Genomic DNA, 8271 nt, shown 5'->3' with positions numbered 1-8271 from the left:
TGAGTCAATATCTTGTTCTGAGCCAGAATGGCATTCAGAGCATCAATCTCAAGAACTCCTTTCTTCTGATTAGTCCCATTGTTCACAGGATTCCTTTCAGAAGTGTACATAAATTGGTTATTTGCAACCATTTCAATCAGCTCTTGAGCTTCTGTAGGCGTCTTCTTCAAATGAAGAGATCCTCCAGCAGAGCTATCCAAAGACATCTTGGATAGTTCAGAGAGACCATCATAGAAAATACCTATGGTGCTCCATTCAGAAAGCATGTCAGACGGACATTTTCTGATCAATTGTTTGTATCTTTCCCAAGCTTCATAGAGGGATTCTCCATCCTTCTGTCTGAAGGTTTGGACTTCCACTCTAAGCTTACTCAATTTTTGAGGTGGAAAGAACTTTGCCAAGAAGGCATTGACTAGCTTTTCCCATGAGTCCAGGCTTTCTTTAGGTTGTGAGTCCAACCATGTCCTAGCTCTATCTTTTACAGCAAAAGGGAATAGCATAAGTCTGTAGACCTCAGGGTCTACCCCATTAGTCTTGACAGTGTCACAGATTTGCAAGAACTCAGCCAAAAACTGATGAGGATCTTCCAATGGAAGTCCATGGAACTTGCAATTCTGTTGCATTAGAGAAACTAATTGAGGCTTAAGCTCAAAGTTGTTTGCTCCAATGGCAGGGATAGAGATGCTTCTCCCATAAAAGCCGGGAGTAGGTGCAGTAAAGTCACCCAGCACCTTCCTTGCATTGTTGGCATTGTTGTTGTTTTCGGCTGCCATGTGTTCTTCTCCTTTGAAGATTTCTGTTAGGTCCTCTACAGAGAGTTGTGCTTTGGCTTCTCTTAGCTTTCGCTTCAAGGTCCTTTCAGGTTCAGGGTCAGCTTCAACAAGAATGCCTTTGTCTCTGCTCCTGCTCATATGAAAGAGAAGAGAACAAGAAAATGTGGAATCCTCTATGTCACAGTATAGAGATTCCTTAAGGTGTCAGAGGAAAAGAAAAGTAGAAGACAGAAGTAGAAAATTCGAACTTATCAAAGAAGATGGAGTTCGAATTTCGCATTAAGGAATATTGTTAGTCCATAAATAGAAGGATGTGAGAAGAAGGGAAGTAATTTTCGAAAATTAAGTAAAAGATTTTGAAAACATTTTGAAAAACACTAATTGATTTTCGAAAATAAGAGTGGGGAAGAAATCAAGTGATTTTTGAAAAAGATTTTGAAATTAGAAGTCAAAAAGATTTGATTGAAAATTATTTTGAAAAAGATGAAGTTAAGAAGATATGATTGGTTTTTTTAAAAAAAATATGTGATTGAGAAGATATGATTTGAAAACAATTTTAAAAAGATTTGATTTTAAAAATTAATAACTTGGCTATCAAGAAAAGATATGATTCAAACATTAAACCTTTCTCAACAGAAAAGGCAACATACTTGAAATGTTGAATCAAATCATTAATTGATAGCAAGTATCTTTGAAAAAGGAAAGAAATTGATTTTGAAAACATTTGATTGAAAAGATATGATATGAAAAAGATTTGATTTTGAAAAACTTTGAAAACTTGAAAAAAAATTGATTTGAAAACAAAATCCTCCCCCTTGTGCCATCCTGGCGTTAAACGCCCAGAATGGTGCACATTTTGGCGTTTAACGCCCAAAACTATACCCTTTTGGGCGTTAAACGCCCAACCAGGTACCCTGGCTGGCGTTTAAACGCCAGTCTGTCCTTCTTCACTGGGCGTTTTGAACGCCCAGCTTTTTCTGTGCAATTCCTCTGCTGTATGTTCTGAATCTTCAATTCTCTGTATTATTGACTTGAGAAGACACAAATTAAAAATATTTTTGGATTTTTAATAATCAAAATGCAACTAAAATCAAATAACAATGCATGCAAGACACCAAACTTAGTAGTTTGTATACTACTGACACTAATGAGAATGCATATGAGACACACAAAACACTCAAGTCAAGAGAATTTAAAGATTAGAGTAAGAAATCATCAATAACATCTTGAAGATCCTTGAGACACATGAATGAATGCATGCAATTGACACCAAACTTAAAATGAGACACTAAACTCAAACAAGAATTTTTTTTGGATTTTATGATTTTGTAATTTTTTTTGTGTTTTTTTCGAAAATTAAGTGGAAGAAGAAAATAAAGGTATCAAAATTCTTAATGAGAATTCCAGGAATCATGCAATGTTAGTCTAAAGCTTTAGTCTAAAGGAATTAGACATAGCTAGCTAAGCTTCAGCAGGACATTGCATTCAAGAGCTAAATTGATGATGATCAATCAGCTTTGGTGATGATAAGAACATCACCTTGAAACACTAGAATTCATTCTTAAGAACTCTGAAGAAAAATACCTAATCTAAGCAACAAGATGAACCGTCAGTTGTCCATACACAAAACAATCCCCGGCAACGGCGCCAAAAACTTGGTGCGCGAAATTATGATCACTACACAACTTTGCACAACTAACCAGCAAGTGCACTGGGTCGTCCAAGTAATACCTTACGTGAGTAAGGGTCGATCCCACGGAGATTGTTGGTATGAAGCAAGCTATGGTCACCTTGTAAATCTCAGTCAGGCAGACTCAAATGGGTATAGTGATAAACGCATAAAGCATAAAGATAAAGATAGAGGTACTTATGTAATTCATTGGTAGGAACTTCAGATAAGCGTATGAAGATGCCTTCCCTTCCGTCTCTCTGCTTTCCTACTGTCTTCATCCAATCCTTCTTATTCCTTTCCATGGCAAGCTTATGTAGGGTTTCACCGTTGTCAGTGGCTACCTCCCATCCTCTCAGTGAAAACGTTCCTATGCTCTGTCACAGCATATGGCTAATCAGCTGTCGGTTCTCGGTCAGGCCGGAATAGAATCCAGTGATTCTTTTGCGTCTGTCACTAACGCCCCGCCTGCTAGGAGTTTGAAGCACGTCACAGTCATTCAATCATTGAATCCTACTCAGAATACCACAGACAAGGTTAGACCTTCCGGATTCTCTTGAATGCCGCCATCAGTTCTCGCCTATACCACGAAGATTCTGATCTCACGGAATGGCTGGCTCGTTTGTCAGGCGAGCACTCGGTTGTCAGGCGATCAACCATGCATCGTGTATCAGGAATCCAAGAGATAAACACTAGAGCCTTGGTTGCTTGTAGAACAGAAGTGGTTGTCAGTCACCTTGTTCATGAGTGAGAATTATGATGAGTGTCACGGATCATCACATTCATCAAGTTGAAGAACAAGTGATATCTTGGACAAAGAACAAGCGGAATTGAATAGAAGAACAATAGTAATTGCATTAATACTCGAGGTACAGCAGAGCTCCACACCTTAATCTATGGTGTGTAGAAACTCTACCGTTGAAAATACATAAGAACAGGGTCTAGGCATGGCCGAATGGCCAGCCTCCCAATGATCTAAGAACTAGATATCCAAAGATGATCTAGAGATCTAAAGTGATCAAAAGATGTCAAATACAATAGTAAAAGGTCCTACTTATAGAGAACTAGTAGCCTAGGGTGTACAGAGATAAGTAAATGACATAAAAATCCACTTCCGGGCCCACTTGGTGTGTGCTTGGGCTGAGCAATGAAGCAATTTCGTGTAGACACTCTCCTTGGAGTTAAACGCCAGCTTTTATGCCAGTTTGGGCGTTTAACTCCCATTTAGGTGCCAGTTCCGGCGTTTAACGCTGGAATTTCTGAGGGTGACTTTGAACGCCGGTTTGGGCCATCAAATCTTGGGCAAAGTATGGACTATCATATATTGCTGGAAAGCCCAGGATGTCTACTTTCCAACGCCGTTGAGAGCGCGCCAATTGGGCTTCTTTAGCTCCAGAAAATCCACTTCGAGTGTAGGGAGGTCAGAATCCAACAACATCTGCAGTCCTTTTCAGTCTCTGAATCAGATTTTTGCTCAAGTCCCTCAATTTCAGCCAGAAAATACCTGAAATCACAGAAAAACACACAAACTCATAGTAAAGTCCAGAAAAGTGAATTTTAACTAAAAACTAATAAAAAGTATACTAAAAACTAACTAAAACTACTAAAAACATACTAAAAACAATGCCAAAAAGGGTACAAATTATCCGCTCATCATGCATCAGTTTTGAATTCATCCTTGAAATTAGTTTAATTATATTGATGTGGTGACAATACTTTTTGTTTTCTGAATGAATGCTTGAACAGTGCATATTTTTTATCTTGTTGTTTATGAATGTTAAAAATGTTGGCTCTTGAAAGAATGATGAAAAAGAGAAATGTTATTGATAATCTGAAAAATCATGAAATTGATTATTGAAGCAAGAAAAAGCAGTGAAAAAGAAAAAGCTTGCGAAAAAAAGTGGCAAAAAAAATGAGAGAAAGAAAAAGAAAGCAGAAAAAGCCAATAGCCCTTAAAACCAAAAGGCAAGGGTAAAAAGGTTCCAAGGCTTTGAGCATCAATGGATAGGAGGGCCCAAGGAAATAAAATCCAGGCCTAAGTGGCTAAATCAAGCTGTCCCTAACCATGTGCTTGTGGCATGCAGGTCCAAGTGAAAAGCTTGAGACTGAGTGGTTAAAGTCGTGAGCCAAAGCAAAAAGAGTGTGCTTAAGAACTCTGGACACCTTTAATTGGGGACTTTAGCAAAGCTGAGTCACAATCTGAAAAGGTTCACCCAGTTATGTGTCTGTGACATTTATGTATCCGGTGGTAATACTGGAAAACAAAGTGCTTAGGGCCACGGTCAAGACTCATAAAAGTAGCTGTGTTCAAGAATCAACATACTTAACTAGGAGAATTAATAAACACTATCTGAACTCTGAGTTCCTATAGATGCCAATCATTCTAAACTTCAAAGGATAAAGTGAGATGCCAAAACTGTTCAGAAGCAAAAAGCTACAAGTCCCGCTCATCTAGTTAGAACTAATATTCATTGATATTTTAAGATACATAGTATATTCTCTTCTTTTTATCCTAATTGATTTTCAGTTGCTTGGGGACAAGCAACAATTTAAGTTTGGTGTTGTGATGAGCGGATAATTTATACGCTTTTTGGCATTGTTTTTAGGTAGTTTTTAGTAGGATCTAGTTACTTTTAGGGATGTTTTCATTAGTTTTTATGCAAAATTCACATTTCTAGACTTTACTATGAGTTTGTGTGTTTTTCTGTGATTTCAGGTATTTTCTGGCTGAAATTGAAGGACTTGAGCAAAAATCTGATTCAGGCTGACAAATGACTGCTAATGTTGTTGGATTCTGACCTTCCTGCACTCGAAATGGATTTTCTGGAGCTACAGAACTCCAAATGGCGCGCTCTCAACGGCGTTAGAAAGTACACATCCAGAGCTTTCCCGCAATATGTAATAGTTTATACTTTGTTCGAGCTTAGAGGACACAAACTGGCGTTCAATGCCAGTTCCATGCTGCATTCTGGAGTAAAATGCCAGAAACACGTCACAAACCAGAGTTAAATGCCAAAAACACGTTACAACTTGGTGTTTAACTCCAAGAGAAGCCTCTACACGTGTAAAACTCAAGCTCAGCCCAAGCACACACCAAAGTGGGCCCCGGAAGTGGATTTCTGCACATAGACTTATTTCTGTAAACCCTAGTAGCTAGTCTAGTATAAATAGAACTTTTTACTATTGTATTAGACATCTTTGGTCTCAGTTTTAATCTAGTCTTCTGACCATTCGGTCTTTTGATCATTCATGGGGGCTGGCCATTCGGCCATGCCTGGACCATCACTTATGTATTTTCAACGGTGGAGTTTCTACACACCATAGATCAAGGGTGTGGAGCTCTGCTGTACCTCGAGTTTTTATGCAATTACTACTGTTTTCTATTCAATTCATGCTTATTCTTATTCTAAGATATTCGCTGCACTTCAACCTGATGGATGTGATGATCCGTGACACTCATCACCATCCATCTTTATGAACGCATGCTTGACAACCACTTCCGTTCTACCTTAGATTGAGCGTGTATCTCTTGGGTTCCTTAACTAGAATCTTCATGGTATAAGCTAGAACCCTTTGGCGGCCATTCTTGAGAATCCGGAAAGTCTAAACCTTGTCTGTGGTATTCCGAGTAGGATTCAGGGATTGAATGACTGTGACGAGCTTCAAACTCGCGATTGTTGGGCGTAGTGATAGACGCAAAAGAATCAATGGATGATATTCGGACATGATCGAGAATCGACAGATGATTAGCCGTGTTGTGACAAGAGCATTTGGACAATTTTCACTGAGAGGATGGGAAGTAGCCACTGACAACGGTGATGCCCTACATATAGCTTGCCATGGAAAGGAATAAGAAGGATTGGATGAAAGCAGTAGGAAAGCAGAGATTCAAAAGGAACACAACATCTCCATACACTTATCTGAAATTCCCACTAATGATTTACATAAGTATCTCTATCTTTATTTTATGCTTTATTAATTTTAATTTCGAAAACCATTATAATCATTTGAATCAGGCTAACTGAGATTTACAAGATGACCATAGCTTGCTTCATACCAACAATCTCCGTGGGATCGACCCTTACTCACGTAAGGTTTATTACTTGGACGACCCAGTGCACTTGCTGGTTAGTTGTGCAAAGTTGTGAAGAATGTGAGTGAACCATAGTAGTGTGCACCAAGTTTTTGGAGCCATTGCTAAGAATTGTTCAAGTTATGAAAAGAGTGAATCACGATTTTGCCTATCAATGACGCAATCGTGTCATTTGTAAAATGGCCTCCCCATGCGTCCGCGTCAACCACGCGAACGCGTGGCACTGCAACTCGACGTAAAATGGGTGTTTGGCAGTGAGTTGCGCTGGAGTTGGGCTGAACCTGCGCTAGTCGCACAAGCCCTGTCACGCAAACGCGTGCCACACGTGTCCGCGCCGTTTTCTCGAGTCGACCACTCACGCGATCACGTCAACCACGCGATCGCATCACCCTGAAATTTGGCAAAAACATTTTTCAAACAGAGACTTGTGCGAGCGCGAAGCTGCCCCAACGCCCCTAGCGCAAATCATATCACGCGTCCGCGTCATTTCCTTCATGGGCTCTTCGCGTGACCGCGTGCACCACGCGTCCGCGTCGCTTGCGCCACCCAACTCATTCAAATCTGCCAGATTGTCTTTTCTTTTCTCATCCCAATCCTATTTCTCCCCCTTCTTCCTTCTCCTTTCTTCCTCCCTTCTACTCCCTCTTTCCTACCCCCATTATCAAGGTTTTTCTTCGCTTCTCCCCTCCCTACTTCTTCATTCTTCTTCTTATTTTTATGTTTTCTTTCTCTTTCTCTTTTACTTTCCTTATCCATATTTTCTTTTTATTTCTTCTTCCTCATATTGGTGTTGGAGATTTATTTGGGTCATTATTTTTATATGTTGCTTGTGGATTGTTTAGGACTTGTTTAACAATTATATAATATTATTATAGGGTTTCTTGCATCTTCAATTTAATAATTTTCATACCTTATTTAACATGCATGCTATGTGTTTGTGAAAACGCCCATATGGCATTGTGCACTATTTTTTCTCCTACCTTAAATGCTTGCTTTTCACAAAACCCTTTTTCTATTTTATTAATTAAATATAATTGTTATTACAAACATATTGTTAGTTTGAATGACTTGGTAATCTAACTTGGACATTGAATGCTTGATCTATGCTACTCATGCCCTTGCCGGCATGCCAATAAACACCTAGCATTTAACTGTCTTCACTTGCACTTGCTATATTTCAGTTGTTGATTTACCACATGTAGTCATGACCATGTGTTCACATCATTATCCCTTCCTGTGCATTGATTACCACCTTTCCTATTCTTTTCCTTGCTATAACCCTTGAAATATTCATGTCTTTACTCGTTTCCTTTCAGGATGGCCACCAAGAAAGGCAATGAGAAAGCTACCCCCAAATCCACAGCAAGGAGAGGAACAAAAGAGCATTAGTGGCAGAGCCATTCTCAACTTCAGTTAAGCCCTCAACAAAAAGAATTAAAAGGATTATAAAGGTCGATGAAAAGGAGAAAGCATTCCCAGCAAAGAACACTGCACAATTTCCCAATCGCTACTGTGAGCAGATATTCCCCATCCTGGCAGCTCGGAATTACAACAACGAACACCTACTTATCCTTCCACCTCATATTGTCGAATTTGTTGAGCCCCAAATTGCACAAAGACATTGGGGATTCCTACAGAGACAGCCACGATAGGTTAATCTTTCTTGGGTAGTTGAGTTCTACTCCAACTTTCACCTGCCGACCCTACAGTCTGTTTATGTCCGTCAAAAATAAGTC

General features: G+C 39.4%; 1 non-coding gene across 1 annotated transcript; it reads left to right on the top strand.

The window, feature by feature from the left end:
* The first annotated feature begins 260 nt into the window (after positions 1-260).
* On the top strand, positions 261-368 carry LOC130983886 (small nucleolar RNA R71). The gene has a single exon (XR_009087856.1). It is a non-coding gene; the product is annotated as a small nucleolar RNA R71 (small nucleolar RNA).
* The last annotated feature ends 7903 nt before the right edge of the window (positions 369-8271 follow it).

This window comes from Arachis stenosperma, chromosome 5, assembly GCF_014773155.1.
Source record: "Arachis stenosperma cultivar V10309 chromosome 5, arast.V10309.gnm1.PFL2, whole genome shotgun sequence".
In the NCBI taxonomy this organism is placed as follows: Eukaryota; Viridiplantae; Streptophyta; class Magnoliopsida; order Fabales; family Fabaceae; genus Arachis; species Arachis stenosperma.
This window is presented reverse-complemented; position numbering and strand designations above follow the sequence as displayed.